Source organism: Gossypium arboreum, chromosome 2, assembly GCF_025698485.1.
Source record: "Gossypium arboreum isolate Shixiya-1 chromosome 2, ASM2569848v2, whole genome shotgun sequence".
In the NCBI taxonomy this organism is placed as follows: Eukaryota; Viridiplantae; Streptophyta; class Magnoliopsida; order Malvales; family Malvaceae; genus Gossypium; species Gossypium arboreum.
Window position 1 is genome coordinate 7,058,124 of NC_069071.1, and position 15,325 is coordinate 7,073,448.

Below are 15,325 nucleotides of genomic sequence, written 5' to 3' on the forward strand. Positions count from 1 at the left end.
AGAGTTTTGAGTTTTTAAAAGTTCTAAGAGTCCTAAAATGACTTTAAAGACATCCCTACATATTTCAAATGCATGAAAGTACAATATACAAGAATAACGCATATAATTTATAATTCAATGAGTGCAAAAACAACATAAAAGCAATTTAAGCTAGATAAATAAGGTTAAAATAGATCAACTTCTCATATAAAACTCCCCTTATCTTTTTGCATATAACAACCATGAATATCATACTTATCAAGCTTTTTGCAAAAAATAAAAATAAGATAATGTACATGGAGAAAAAAAATTAATACAAAGTCAAGGCAAGGTGGTCAAACTAATTCTCTCCTGAGTGTCCAGAATCTTTCATTATCTAAAGGTTTTGTAAAAATATCAGCTAATTGATTTAAGGTGTCTACATATTCTAGAACAATTTCACTGTTTTGGACATGATTTCTAATGAAATGATGTCTAATTTCAATGTGTTTAGTTCTCAATTGTTGGATGAGATTTTTAATAAGACAAATAACACTAGTATTGTCACACTTGATAGGAACGATATCTACATAAATTTCATAGTCCTTAAGTTTTTGGTTTATCCATAAAACTTGAGCACAACAACTACCGGCAAAAATATATTCCGCTTTGGTGGTGGACAATACAACACTATTTTGTTTCTTTGGAAACCATGAAATTAGCATGTTGCCTAAAAATTGACAAGTACTGAAGATGCTTTTCCTATCTAATTTGTAACCTCCAAAATCTGCATTCTAGAAAGCATGCAAGCTAAAGGATGAGTCTCTAGAATACCAAATACCTAAATTTGAAGTGTCTCTAAGGTATCTAAAGATTCTTTTCAGGGCTTGTAAATGTGATCCCTTAGGACAAAATTGATATTTAACACACAAGCATACACTAAACATAATGTCGAGTCTACTTGCGGTAAGGTAAAGCAAAGAACCAATCAAATGACCTATATAATTTTAAATCAACACATTTATCTTTATCATCTTTATCAAGCTTTGTAGACAGACTTATAGAAGTAGCTTGCGGTTTGAGAGTGTCTATCCCAAACTTCTTGAGCATTTCCTTTTTGTATTTACTTGATTTATAAAGATGTCATCCTTTCTTTGCTTGATTTGGAGTCCTAAAAAGAAATTTAGTTCTTCCATCATGCTCATCTCAAATTCACCTTGCACTAGCTTAGAAAATTCTTAACAAAGAATATTATTAGTAGAACCAAAAATAAAATCATCAACATAAATGTGAACTACCAATAGATCTGTCTTTTCTTTTAATAAAAAGTGTTGTGTCAACATTCCCTTTATAAAAAAAATTTAATAAGAAAATTTGATAATATTTCATAGGAAACTCTAGGAGCTTATTTCAAACCATATAAAGCTTTTAAAAGTTTGAAAACATGATTTGGAAATTTTTGATCTTCAAAATTAGGTGGTGGTTCAATATACACTTCTTTATTTATAAAACAATTTAGAAAAGTACTTTTTACTTCCATTTGATGTAATTTGAAATCATTAAAGCATGCAAAAGCTAAAAGCATTCTACTGGCTTCCATCCTAGCTACGGGAGCATAAGTTTCATCATAATCTATTCCTTCCTCTTAAGTGTAACCTTGAGCAACAAGTCTAGCCTTGTTCCTCACTATGTTACCACTCTCATCTAGCTTGTTCCTAAAAACCCAGTACCTATAGTAGATTTATCACTAGGTTTATTAACTAGGGTCCATAATTTGCTTCTCTCAAATTGATTTAACTCTTCTTGCATGACCAATATCCAATTGATGGTCGCTAAACTAATTAAAAATTTCGACTAAGGCAAACGCACCTATCGAACAGTAGTATAGTTATGGTGAGACTGGATATATCGTATCCATAAGGACTAAAAGTACTAGTAATTACTATCTTTTTATTATCTAGCCTAAAAATTAAAGGGATGTTTTTAAACTAAGATTAACTATCTAATTAACTAAGAACACGACAGAGATAAAAGTTGGAAAATACTTTTGGAAAACCGATGGAGAAGACAATACCCAAGGAAGAATCCACCTAAACTTCACTTACTACTTCTAAACTAGACAATTTATTCACTTGACTTAATCCGTAGAAATCCCTAGTTCATGTTAATATCTCTCTTGAGACTAAAAACAACTGACTCTAGGTTGATTAATTGAAATCTCTTTCTAATTAAAACCCCTATTGTCACATTAACTCGATCTATGGATTCCCTTATTAGATTTGACTCTAATCTGACAGATTTACGTCATCCTATGTCTAGGATTGCATTCAACTCTGCTTAATTATGCTAGATCTACTTTTAAACAGGGACTTTTGCTCCACTAAATAAGCACATCAGACTTGAATTAATATCCTGAAATATTAAAACAATAATTAAGAACATATAATTAAGAATAAGAACAAGTATTTATCATATAATTCAAATAGTAATGAGATCTGTCTTAGGTTTCATCTCCCTTAGGTATTTAGGGAGTTTAGTTCATAATGACAGGGGAAAACATCTCAAAATTGGGAAAATAAAAAAACGTAAAGAAACCCAAAGAACTTCTAAGGAAATTGAATGGAGATTTTCAGTCTTGAAGTAGATCCTGCGTCCGAGCTGATTTTGATGGCTATTTTCAAGTATCCTCTGCCTTCTATTCTACCTGTCCCCTTTTGATCCTCTTCTAGGGTGTTTATATAGACTTTGGAAAGCCTAAAATAGCCCAAAATTAGCCTTTTCTGAATAGAATTAGACTTGGGCTCGACAGGGACACGCCCGTATGAGGGTGCTCAGGCAATGTAAAATTCTGAGTTGGTTTAAGTCGACACAGCCATAACATACGGGCGTGTGGCCTGCCCGTGTGTCTAACACGGGCATGTGGATTACTGAAATCAACCTATTTTGTCCGTTTTTGGCTCGTTTCTTGCTCTTTTCACTTTCCTATGCTCTCCTGAATATAAAACATGAAATTAAAAGATTAGGAGCATCGAATTCAATAAAACTAATGATAAATCATCCATAAATATGCCAAGCATGGGATAACAATATGTATATATTATGGTTTACCAAATATCCTCACACTTAAGCATTTGCTTATCCTCAAGCAAAATCCTCAACTCACAATTAAAATAAATTCTTCTCAACTTATAATTCTCATCAATAATGTTTCAAAGTAATCCACAAGTAACCATACATTGAGAGTCATCAAATTTTTAAACAATCCAATTTAAGCATTTTATCACGAAAACATAGGTTTTTCCCTTTATCTAAGTACTTAAAACATAGGTTTTTCCCTTTATCTAAGTACTTACCTTTAATTCAAAATCACACAAAGTTGGCATCCTCACTAAAGATTCGCTCAAATCACTCAAGGTGTTTAAGGTTCAAAAATAAACGCTCAATTAGTCAAACATGAAAAGTTATTACCATAGGCTTGCATGAAAATTAAATCTCCACCACTTTAAATGAGATGATACACAAATCAAAAGGTTTTTAATAAGGTTGTAATGGGGCTTGGGTTAAAGATGTGGATAAAGGCTGAAAAAGAAGGTTAGAATCAAGATTAAATTGATAAATTACCTAGCTAAAAACACTAACACTAAATAATTACATCAATCGAATTTATTAAAGAGAAACATGAGCTTCTTCTCAGAATATGGAATTAAATACTTAGCTCATAACAAAGAACTAATAAGAATCAACATATATATATATATACATTTATTATTATTATTATTTTTTTAAGAATAAGAACAAGTCAAATATTTAGAACTACTAATTGAATAGGAAAACATAGCAAGGCAATTATTCAAATCAAATCTCGACAAAATGAGGATCAAATTAAATAGGGAAAATTCTCAAGGAATCAAAAAGAGATTAATGGGTTAATGTTAATGGTGAATTAAGAGGGAGGTTTTAAGCTCAAGGGGGTTCACTAAGAGTTAATTATGAAGGTAGGCCTTTTAGGGAGTGAGTAGGTTAAAACCTAATGCCTTTATCATCTCAGTATATCAAATCAAAGGTGTGGTCTCGACATGTATAATCGAAGCAAGTTCTAGAATAAAAAATCAGTATTGACACACTCATAAGCAAAAATAGAAGTGAGCAAGAAGGGATATATGCTCTAAAGGCTCAAAATCGCACAAAAATTATGGCTTTTGATGTCAATCTTGTGAATTTCAAATGTCAAGATAATACTTAAATTTGGGGAAACAACCTAAAAAATTTTAATTCTCAAAAATCAACTTATCATGCTTGATTCTCTAATGTCTTAAAGTTTAAACAATCAATGCACGATTACCTATGATTTAATACAAAATATATAAATAAAAATAATAAGTCAATCAAAATTCATTCTAATAGTAATATGAGAAAATTACTTAAAAACGAGATAGAAATTCAGGGATTTTTTATAATCATATAAATAAACTCCCCACACTTAAGATGTACATTGTCCTCAATGTACAAAGATAAATAATAACAATATAAGCATAATATCAGAAGAGAGGGGGAGAAGCGAAACAGCCCTGAATTTTTGAATGAAATCCTTAGAATAACGAAAGCTAGAATTGTAGATAAGGCCAATGAAAGGCATGATTTTGAGTTACTAATAAGAAAATAAACAACTGTATTAAAGGGTTACTAGATAATAACCACAAAGATAAACATAAAATATAAAACATAAGTCTTCAAAAATAAATAAAAGAAAATTAAAATTAAAATTAATAATAATAAAAAAATAGACTCAAAGGTCCTCATTATTGGATGCCTCATGGGTCGACGGTGCCGAAGGAGAGATGTGAAGGTGGTTGCAAATCTGTCGAAGAGTGGTATCGATGCTGTCGAACTGCTCAAAACACTGCTGCTCAAAGCGAGTGAGTCGCTCGAATATATCTGTCAAGATGGCAGCAGTGGGGCGGTAACTCTATGATGGTGGTGGAGGTGGGTCCTCATGAAGGGGAGGAACATCATCAGTAATGTCCTATGGATCATCTTGATCATCAGAACGAGCTAACCGGTACTGAGGGGGATCGAATCCATGACGTCACTCGATCATGCTCATGTGAATCATACTAGAAATTCCTTGAGGAGACATCTGGCCTACTAGTGTGAGTGTCGATGACATCTCTGGCGTGTCGAGGAGATTGAAGTGTCGAGTGAGACGAGTCACGTAAAGGCTGAGAAAGATGGGCCCTTCTTATGGCGTTCAGTTTGGTTGCGACAAGCGAGTGCGATGAAATACGCCAAATCAAACACATGTCCGGTAGTCATGCTCCACAGGAAATAGGCGTCATAATTACTAACCACTCCTATGCTCTCTCTCCAACCTGTCAAAGTGTGAGCTAATAGGGCGTGAATATACCGTAGGGCCGGAGAGAGGTGCGTCGCCTTCGAGGCCGCCCGTGAGCTCAGTCCAACATCACGAAAGTGAGTAATGAATATGTCTATGAAGTTGAAGAAAGTCCTCGGCGCTCATGAACTCCTCTGTGTAAAGTCTCAAAGCAGCACCGAACTCTAAGACGCTCATATGTTGCACTAGCCCACCAAGGCAAAAGGTAATAGTGCCGGGCTCTTCATGGACTGACATAACCTACTGGACTGAAAATGTGGCACCAAACTCTAAGGTGAGCTTCGAGTAGGTAGACTTGATGTTAGTGAAGAATCTATCCCACAGGGTTGTGGTAATAATCATGCGCATATCATCAACCAAAGTGACCTGCTCTAGCGTGGCCCAATCAATGCAACGACCCACACCGAGGGGTCGTACGCTGAGAAGCTGATATAAATCCTCCTGGTTGCTCGATGGAAATTGGAGCAAAGGGTGGCGAGTTGTGGCCGGAGCGCTCGAGGAGGATGTGCCAGGACCCTTCCACTTTTTCGAAGCGGAGACGGCCACTTTTAACTTGCCTCGCGTGTTCGTCATAATAGGCCTAAAAAATATTTTAGAATGACTGAACACACTTAATAGCTGTATGTAAGGAGAGAATAAAAATTTAAACGAAGCTCCAAAATTGGATAAAAATAAACATAGAATATAATAGGGCTAAGAAACAACATGCTTATTAAAAGAAACCTAAGACCAATCCATGAAGCAACAGAGCAAAAAAATGAAAGTATAAAACTAAGAACAACAATGAAAATAGAAGATATGTGGAAGACTATTGGAATTAGTAGAAGTAACAAATGAAATCAAATGACTGAAAATAATGTTCAGAATGTAATGAAGCAAACACATAAGATTATCATCAAGGAATTAACTAACTAATCAAGAACAAAGGAGTAAATAAAATCAATAGTGAAAAAGAGAAATAAAATAAAATATAGAAACAAAATACAAAATAATAATTAAGCTAATAATAATAAAGGAAGACAAGAACAAAGTTTGAGAAGGCGTGACCGACGGTAGGGTTAGTAGTCGGCGGAGTCGTACGGACGTCGAAGCGGGGCTAGATGGTGCGAGCGGTGGTAGCCGTGGCGAGAGGAAGGGATAGCCGTGCGGCGGTGGGGCTGGGTTGTAGGGATAGAAGCTTGAGGCGATGTTGGTCGGTGGTGAAAGGATAAGTGAGGAATGGGAAAAAAAAGGATGAAAGTGTATGCGCAAAGGGTTGAGGAGTACACGGTGAGGCTAGATGGCTCGAACGGTGGTCGGACGGAGGGGGAATGAAGCTGTGGCGGCTAGGGTTTAGGGAAATTTGGGGGAGAAGAGAAAAGAATGAAGAAATAGGCTATTTTTTATGGTGACACGGTAATGTAACGGCCTCGTGTTGGGCCACACGGGTGTGTCACATGCCCGTGTGGCTCGAAACTAGCCCGTGTTCATCAGAACATTGAATGCCCATTCGTTACACGGCGTAGGACACACCAGTAATTTTAGGTCGTGTGGTTCTCACGGCCATGTCGTACGGCCGTGTTCTATGTCCTTCGCTTCTCCCACGCCCGTGTGGCTCGCCTACACGCCCGTGTGGTCCAGTCGTGTCTCGCACACCACTGATGGGCCTTTTTCGTACGGCTCTCTGATCTGTTTAAATTTTGAAAAACTAAGCTCCAGGTTTCATACAGCCAAGGACATGTCCGTGTGTCCTGGACGTGTGCTTCACACGGCCGTGTGGCTCTCGTTTATGGCCATGTGTATGTCGATACTTGTGAATTTTTAGCCCTGTTTCTACACGACCAAGGACACGTCCGTGTGTCCTGGCTGTGTGGATCACTGTACTTGTATTAAAATATGAAAAATAGATAAAATAAACTAATTAGTGGTGTTAGTGCTTAGGTTGCCTCTTGAGAAGCGCTTATTTAGAGTTTAAGCTCAACTCACCTCATATTTGCACGGTCATGGTGGTTCAAGGAGTTGAAACTCCTCATTCCTACTATCAATCTTATCAAAATAAGGTTTTAGACGAGTACTTTTTACCTTAAAAGTGCCAAATTTGGAATGAGTTACCTTGACTGTACCGTATAAGAAAACGTTGAGTACCGCAAAAGGTATTGCTCCATTAGGTTCAGAAGTGGCAATAGGAGGGTCTGCTTCATCTAACAGTACTTTGTCTCCAACCTTAAGTTGATTCAATTCACCTTTAAGTTTGTCATGGCACTGCCTTGATTCATCGTATATTCTCGGTTTCTCCTTAACCTATGTTTGCCATTCATCTAGTTCCTCGATCTGTAACCTTCGCTCTTCACGGATAGTCTTGTCATTACATGGACTAGAACGTGGCTCATTTGAACTTCTCAGAAGTTTTTCCTGCAAAGAGGGTTGAACAACAAGGTTATCACATTAAAAGAACTTGTGTAATCATCTCGATCACTAGTCTTTCTATCAGAATCACGAGCTTGGAGTTTAATCATGTCATCGCCTACCCGAAGTGTGAGTTCACCTATTCCAACATCAATGATAGATCTAGCAGTTGCTAAAAAAGGTTTACCTAGAATTAAAGGTGCGTCACTGTCCTCATCCATGTCTAAGACAACGAAATCGACTGGGAATATGAATTTGTCAATTTTAACAAGCACATCTTCAATGATACCCCTAGGAAATCTAATAGTTGTATCTGCTAATTATATGCTCATCCTCGTTTGTTTGAGTTTCCCTAGTCCTAGTTGCTTAAACATCTTGTAGGGCATGACATTAATACTTGCCCCTAAATCAGCTAAAACATTATTAACATTCAAACTACCAATTAGGCAAGGAATCATAAAACTCCCTGGATCTTTTAGTTTGTTGGGTAGCTTGTTTTACAAAATAGCTAAGCAAACTGCATTTAACTCCACATGCGATGACTCATCTAACTTTCGTTTGTTTGCTAAAAGCTCCTTTAAAAATTTAACTGTGTTTGGCATCTGTGAAAGAGCTTTAATAAATGGTAAGTTAATATGTAATTTTTTAAGTAGTTTAAGGAATTTACCGAATTGTTTGTCTGTGTGGTCTTTCCTTGTCACATTAGGGTATGGCACACGAGGTATATATTCTTTGCTTACCGAATTTTGTGTACCATAGCTCACCTTAACCTTACCATTGCCTACAATAGCTTCTTGCCTCGTTTCAAATTTAGATTCAGCTAACCTTTCTTTTTCATGCACAGTGATGGCATGGAGTTGCTCCCTTGAGTTAGTTTCTATATTACTAGGCAAGCCACCTTGCGGTCGTTCAAAGATCAACTTAGCAAGCTGACCTATTTAAGTTTGAAGCCCTTGGATCGGCGCTTGCTGATTTTCAGGTGTTGTCTCAGTATTCTGAAAATGAGTTTCTGACACTGAGATAAATTTTGTAAGCATCTCCTCAAGGTTCAGGTTTTTCTCCTATTGGTACGGTGGTTGTTGAAAACTTGGAGGGTATTATAGCCTTTGATTCCCTTGACCACCCCATGAAAAATTGGGATGGTTCCTCCAACCTGTATTGTAAGTGTTACTATAAGGGTTATTTTGAGATCTAGAATTGTTACCCATATAGTGGACCTGTTCTCCCTCGATGCTAGGGTTGAAGGATGGATAGCCTGTGTTGTGCATCCCTCCTCCATTTGAATCACACCTCATCACTGAATATACCTGAGTAGAATCATACAAACCATCAATCTTTGTATTCAATAGTTCTACCTGGTTAGATAGCATAGTGACCGTGTCGAAGTTTAAAACACCAGCTGCTTTTGTCGGCTTCATTCTCATGACTTGCTACTGATAGTTGTTTAGTGACATCTCTTCAATAAATTCGTAAGCCTCTTCAGGTGTTTTGTTGTTCAAGGTTCCATTGGTGGATGTATCAATCAGTTGCCTTGTTGATGGGTTTACACCGTTGTAAAAGGTCTGAACCTGTAACCATAAAGGTAACCCATGGTGATGGCACTTTCTCAATAAATCTTTTTATCTTTCCCATGCATCATAAAGTGTTTCTAAATCCATCTGTACAAAAGAAGAGATATCATTCCTCAATTTAGCCGTTTTAGTAGGCAGAAAATATGTAAGCAAAAATTTCTCGGTCATTTGTTCCCAAGTAGTGATTGACCCTCGTGGTAACGAGTTCAACCACTATTATTCCGTAATGAAAAGGGAAATAACCAAAGACGAATGGCATTGTCTGAAACGCCATTTATTTTGAAAGTATCAAAGAACTCTAAGAAGTTGGCCAAATGAGTATTTGGGTCTTCATCCTGCAAACCGTCAAACTGAACAGATTGTTGAATCATTTGTATAGTGTTAGGTTTTAGTTCAAAATTATTTGCAGCAATTGCAGGTCTAACAATACTCGATTCAGCCCCCGCTAAATTAGGCTTAGCATAGTCATACATAGTACGAGGAGCAGGATTCTGATTCACAAGATTTGTGACAACCACAGGAGGCAGCGGATTGTTTTTATTTCCAGCCATCTCCTCGGTATTATTGGTGTCGTCCTCATACTCTTCCTTTATATACTGTAGATTTCGCCTTATTTCTCTACGATTTCTACAAGTCGTACTTTCAATTTCACTGTCAAAAAGTAGAGGTCCTGACGGGTTTCTTCTAGTTATAAACTATAAAAACCTGCCAGAAGCAAATAAAAGAAAAATTAGTAATTAAAATAAAAACAAAATTAAATTGCAATAACAATAAAAATTGTTAAAGTAATAAAAATTAAGCGTTCCTAATATCTTAGTCCCCAGCAACGGTGCCAAAAACTTGATGATCACTAAACTAACTAAAAATTTCGACTAAGGCAAGCGCACCTTTCGAACAGTAGTATATTTATGGTGAGACCGGAAATATCATATCCACAAGGACTAAAAGTACTAGTAATTACTATCTTTTTATTATCTAGCCTAAAAATTAAAGGGATGTTTTTAAACTAAGATTAACTATCTAATTAACTAAGAACACGATAGAGATAAAAGTAGGAAAATACTTTTGGAAAACCGATGGAGAAGACAATACTCAAGAAAGAATCCACCTAGACTTCGCTTACTACTTTTGAACTAGATGATTTATTCATTTAACTTAATCCGTAGAAATCCCTAGTTTATGTTAATATCTCTCTCGAGACTAAAAACAACTGACTCTAGGTTGATTAATTGGATTCTCTTTCTAATTAAAACCCCTATTGTCGTATTAACTCGATCTATAGATTCCCTTATTAGATTTAACTCTAATCCAGTAGATTTACGTCGTCCTATGTCTAGGATTGCATTCAACTCTGCTTAATTATGCTAGATTTACTCTTAAACAGGGACTTTTGCTCCACTGAATAAGCAGATCAGACTTGAATTAATATCCTGAAACATTAAAGTAAGAATTAAGAACACATAATTAAGAATAAGAACAAGTATTTATCATATAATTCAAATAGTAATAAGATTTGTCTTAGGTTTCATCTCACTTAGGTATTTAGGGAGTTTAGTCCATAATGATGGGGGAAAACATCTCAAAATTGGGAAAACAACAAAACATAAAGAAACCCAAAGAACTTTTAAGGAAATTGAATGGAGATATTCAGTCTTGAAGTAGATCCTGCGTCCAAGCTGATTCCGATGGCTGTCTTCGAGTATCCTCTGCGTTCTATTCTGCCTGTCCCCTTTTGATCCTCTTCTAGAGTGTTTATATAGACTTTGGAAAGCCCAAAATTAGCCTTTCCGAATAGAATTAGACTTGGGCTCGACTGGGAACGGCCGTGTAAGGGTGCTCAGGCCGTGTGAAATTCTAAGTTGGTTTAAGTCGACACAGCCATGACACACAGGCGCGTGGCCTGCCCGTGTGTCTAACATGGGTGTGTGGATTACTGAAATCAGTTTATTTTGTCCATTTTTGGCTCATTTCTTGCTCTTTTCACTTTCCTATGCTCTCCTGAATATAAAACATGAAATTAAAGGATTAGGAGCATCGAATTCAATAAAATTAATGATAAATCTCCATAAATATACCAAGCATGGGATAAAAATATGTATATATTATGGTTGAATGCTTCTTTGATATTTTTAGGCTCAATGCATGAGATAAATGCAACGTACTTACAAGTATTTCTAAGAGAAGATCTAGTAATTACCCTTTGAGATGGATCTCCCAAAATCATACTATCCTTCACATAGTTGAACTCTCTTGGATAAGTGACTTCCCTTTCCTCAATTGAAAGTTCTTCTATAGCATCTTGTGTTTGTTCTTGAATTTTTTTCATTTGATGATTGATCATCTTTATTATTGTTAAAAAATTTTCTATTATCATTATCAACACTAGAATTCTTTCTAGAAGGAATATTAGAGTCATAAAAAATAACATATATAGACTATTCTACTACTAAAGTTCTTTTGTTAAAAACTTGATAAGCTTTAGAATTTAAAGAATAACCAAGAAAGATTTATTCATCACTTTTTGTATCAAATTTGCCAAGATTATCTTTGCCACTGTTTAAAACAAAATATTTACATCTAAAGGGATGAAAATAGCTAATGTTAGGCATTTTATTTTTGAAAAGTTCATATAGAGTTTTCTTTAAAATAGGCCTAATCATCACTCTATTAACAGTATAACAAGCGGTGTTTGGGCTTCCGTGTAACAGCCCGATTTTGGGCCTAGTCGGAATAGTAGTTTCGGGACCACTATTTCGAGGCTAGAGAAAATTATTTTAGTATTATTTTGTGTTATAATATAATTTTATAAGTGCATGTAAATTTTGGTAAGTTAATTTTAGCAATTTCTAGTCCAATTTCGAAAAAGGACTAAATCGCGTAAAAGGTAAAAGTTGAGTTTTAATACCTAAAGGTGTTAAATTGCCTTGTATTTTAAATTGGGGGTCTTTAAAGTGAAATTAGGCCATTTAAAGAGTGATGGCCGGCCATGAGACAAGGAATGAAATGGTCAAACATGTTAGGTAAGTGTTGGGGTGACTTATTGGACAAATAAGTAATAAAATAAAGAAAAGAAAATATCATCTTTTCTTCATCTTCTCTCCACCGAAAAAAATGGCAGCAAAGAAAGGGTTTAGAAGATGGAAACTTTCAGCAAAGAAACTCCCTTTATAGTAAGTGATTTTAATGCTTTTTCTTGATGATTTTTACATTTTTTGAACCCCTAAAGCATGAGCTTTCATATGAGGGGTCTATTTTGCAAAATGATGAAGAGTCTAGGGTTTTTCCATGAGAGTAAATGTGTTGTTTTCTGTGTTGTTATGGAAGATTATGAGTCCTAGTTGTCTAATAAACAACTTTTGTGAAAGAAATTACATGAAAACACCTTGAAAAGGGCTAGATTGCTAAGTTGTAAAATGAGTTGTAAATGTGTGAAATAGTTGAAATTATGAGTTGCTATAGTTATGAAAATGGTTCATCTAGACTCAAGGAGTAAAGAAATGTGATGAAAATTATTTTACGAGCCTAGGGGTAATTTGGTAATTTTGGCAAAATATAGGGGCAAAATTGTAAAAATTGCCCAAGTGTGTCAATGGACTAATTTGATCAGTACATTGTTTTAATAAGTTGAATGTGATATTTTAGATGATGAAAATTGATATTTGGACCTAGAACGGAAAGAAATCGATTAAGGGATAATTACGTCTTTTTTTTCACCTTTGTGGTATCGAGGTAAGTTCATGTGTAAATAATGTAGCATAATTGTTATTTTTAAGTTATTGATGTTAAATATATGATATGCTGATTTTTATCATGAAATATATGCTTTGTGGTTATTTTCGAATAAAATGCAAGTTATGTGTATTATCTGTTAAATATAAAGTGCTATCGAGTATTGGTTTCGGTATTTTACGGAAGATGGCAAGGATATGTGTTCGAGGAAAATCCCGTTTGAACCTTAGGAATAGATTAGGATACAAGTGACATGTCACTAGGATGGTTGAGCATCCGAACTCGTTGAGTTGAGTCCGAGTTCACTTATGGATGCGAATGTTCGAACTCGTTGAGTTGAGTCCGAGTTCGTGAGATGTAACTAGGCATCCGAGCTCGTTGAGTTGAGTCCGAGTTCACTTATGGGCGGGTTACATGGTAGCTTGGCTACATATTTGGCACTTATGTGCAAACTTTCCATGTATCCAAATTATATTACGATGTGTTCAACGGGTAAAATTCTACTCAAATGGAGGAATACTCGAGATGAGAGGGACGTATTGGTAAACGTTGTGAAATGGATACTTTGAACAGGTATGTACTTAACCCTCGGGTTGAAAACTCGACATAACAACAATATGATAAGATGGTAAATAAAAATGTGATATAAATGTCTCGGTGATGATTATACAAACGATGTTGTATTAATTTTGTGAACAATGATCATGAATGAGTAATTTAGCCTTGACAGATTTGAGTTACTGCAGTAGTGTAACTTTGAAAATACACTAAAAATAGTGGAAAATGAGTTACAGGCAGAATAAAATATGGGATTAAAGCTTAATGAGTCTATTTTCACATGAAAGAAACAGGGGAAGAAAAAGAATTCCATATTGTGTGATATTTGAATTCTTGTAAAACAGGGTCTGAATGAATTCGAGATCCCCTGTTCTGACTTTAGAAATTCACAAAAAAAATTGTAAAAAATTATTAAGAGTCATACCTTACATGCATGGATTCCTTATTGAGTCTATTTTTAGGGGAAATAAACACCATGGTCGTTGGAATTTTGTACAGGGAGAAATTCAGTTTGTAGTGCACAGGGGTTAGAGTGGTCATACCCTGAAACATGGGAGACTTTAACCAATAAACTGTACTAATTGGCCCAACCAAAAATTCTAGAAAAAAATCAATAAGTATACATATGAGCCTAGTTTCAATAGAAATAGACGAGAACATTATTTGAGTCTTGTACTATGAGATAATTGAACTTTAGTATAGAAGGGTCGGAACTGTCAGACAGTGAATCAGGGGTAACTTTGAGGAATAAACTGTACTATTTGGCTTAACCAAAAATTCTGAAAATTTTATGAAAGAAAGGAAAATAAGTCTAGTTTCAGGGAAAATTAACAGAACTTAATTCGGAGTTTTGTAGCTCCAGATATAAATAATTTAGTGACCATTGCTCAGAAAGATAGCTTGTAGTGAACTTGAGAATATGTTGTAAACATTGATAACACAAGTTAATGAGTTCTTATTGTTTTCATATGAACTTACTAAGCGAAAGCTTACCCCCCTCTTCTTTTCTATGTTTTCTAGAGTTTCCAGGTTAGCTCGGGTTGGAGGCCGTCAGAGATATTATCACACTGTCAAGCTAACGCTATTGGTGTAGTGATTTCAAGTACTTTGAGCCTATGGCATGTATAGGAGTTTAAATATTAGAGTATGTGATATGGCTTTAACCATATGTGTTGGCCTATTTTGATTATGGGGTTGTAAATCTATTTTAATTATGCATGCATGTGCTATGGTATTATGTGATGAGTTTATAATGATTATAGTATGAATGTGGTAAAGATGTGAGTAAAATCTATGATATCTATTGCATGTGAAATTGCCATAATCATGACATGTTAGGAATGTTTAAGTACCTAATTTTGCCATGTTGTATGTTATTGTATAAGTATGCGTGTATTTATTGTGAGTGTGACAAAATGGCTTGGAAAATAGCCTTGTATTTGTCCAGGTTTTTGGACACGGGTTTAGGACATGGGCGTGTCCCTAGCACACGGGCGTGTGCTCTATACCCACACTGGCGTATGAAGCCTTGATGCAAGAGATTTTCTAAGTTTTTCATGAGTTCTCGGTTGGGTCCCGAACCACTCCGGATATATGTTTTGGGCCTCGTAAGCCCGTATATGGGACAGATTGTATGTGAAAATAAAAGTTTTTAATTATTTGAGATTTCATGGCCCTGTTTAGTATGGAAGTGTTAGTAAAAGTCAGGTAGCACCTCGAACCCCGTCCCGGC

General features: G+C 35.6%; 1 long non-coding RNA gene and 1 other non-coding gene across 2 annotated transcripts; both read left to right on the plus strand.

The window, feature by feature from the left end:
- The first annotated feature begins 9,319 nt into the window (after positions 1–9,319).
- On the plus strand, positions 9,320–9,426 carry LOC128289634 (small nucleolar RNA R71). Its single transcript, XR_008279278.1, has one exon. It is a non-coding gene; the product is annotated as a small nucleolar RNA R71 (small nucleolar RNA).
- A 3,522-nt stretch (positions 9,427–12,948) lies between these two features.
- On the plus strand, positions 12,949–14,870 carry LOC128289439 (uncharacterized). Its single transcript, XR_008279082.1, has 2 exons — positions 12,949–13,035; positions 14,614–14,870. It is a non-coding gene; the product is annotated as an uncharacterized LOC128289439 (long non-coding RNA).
- Positions 14,871–15,325: the final 455 nt, after the last annotated feature.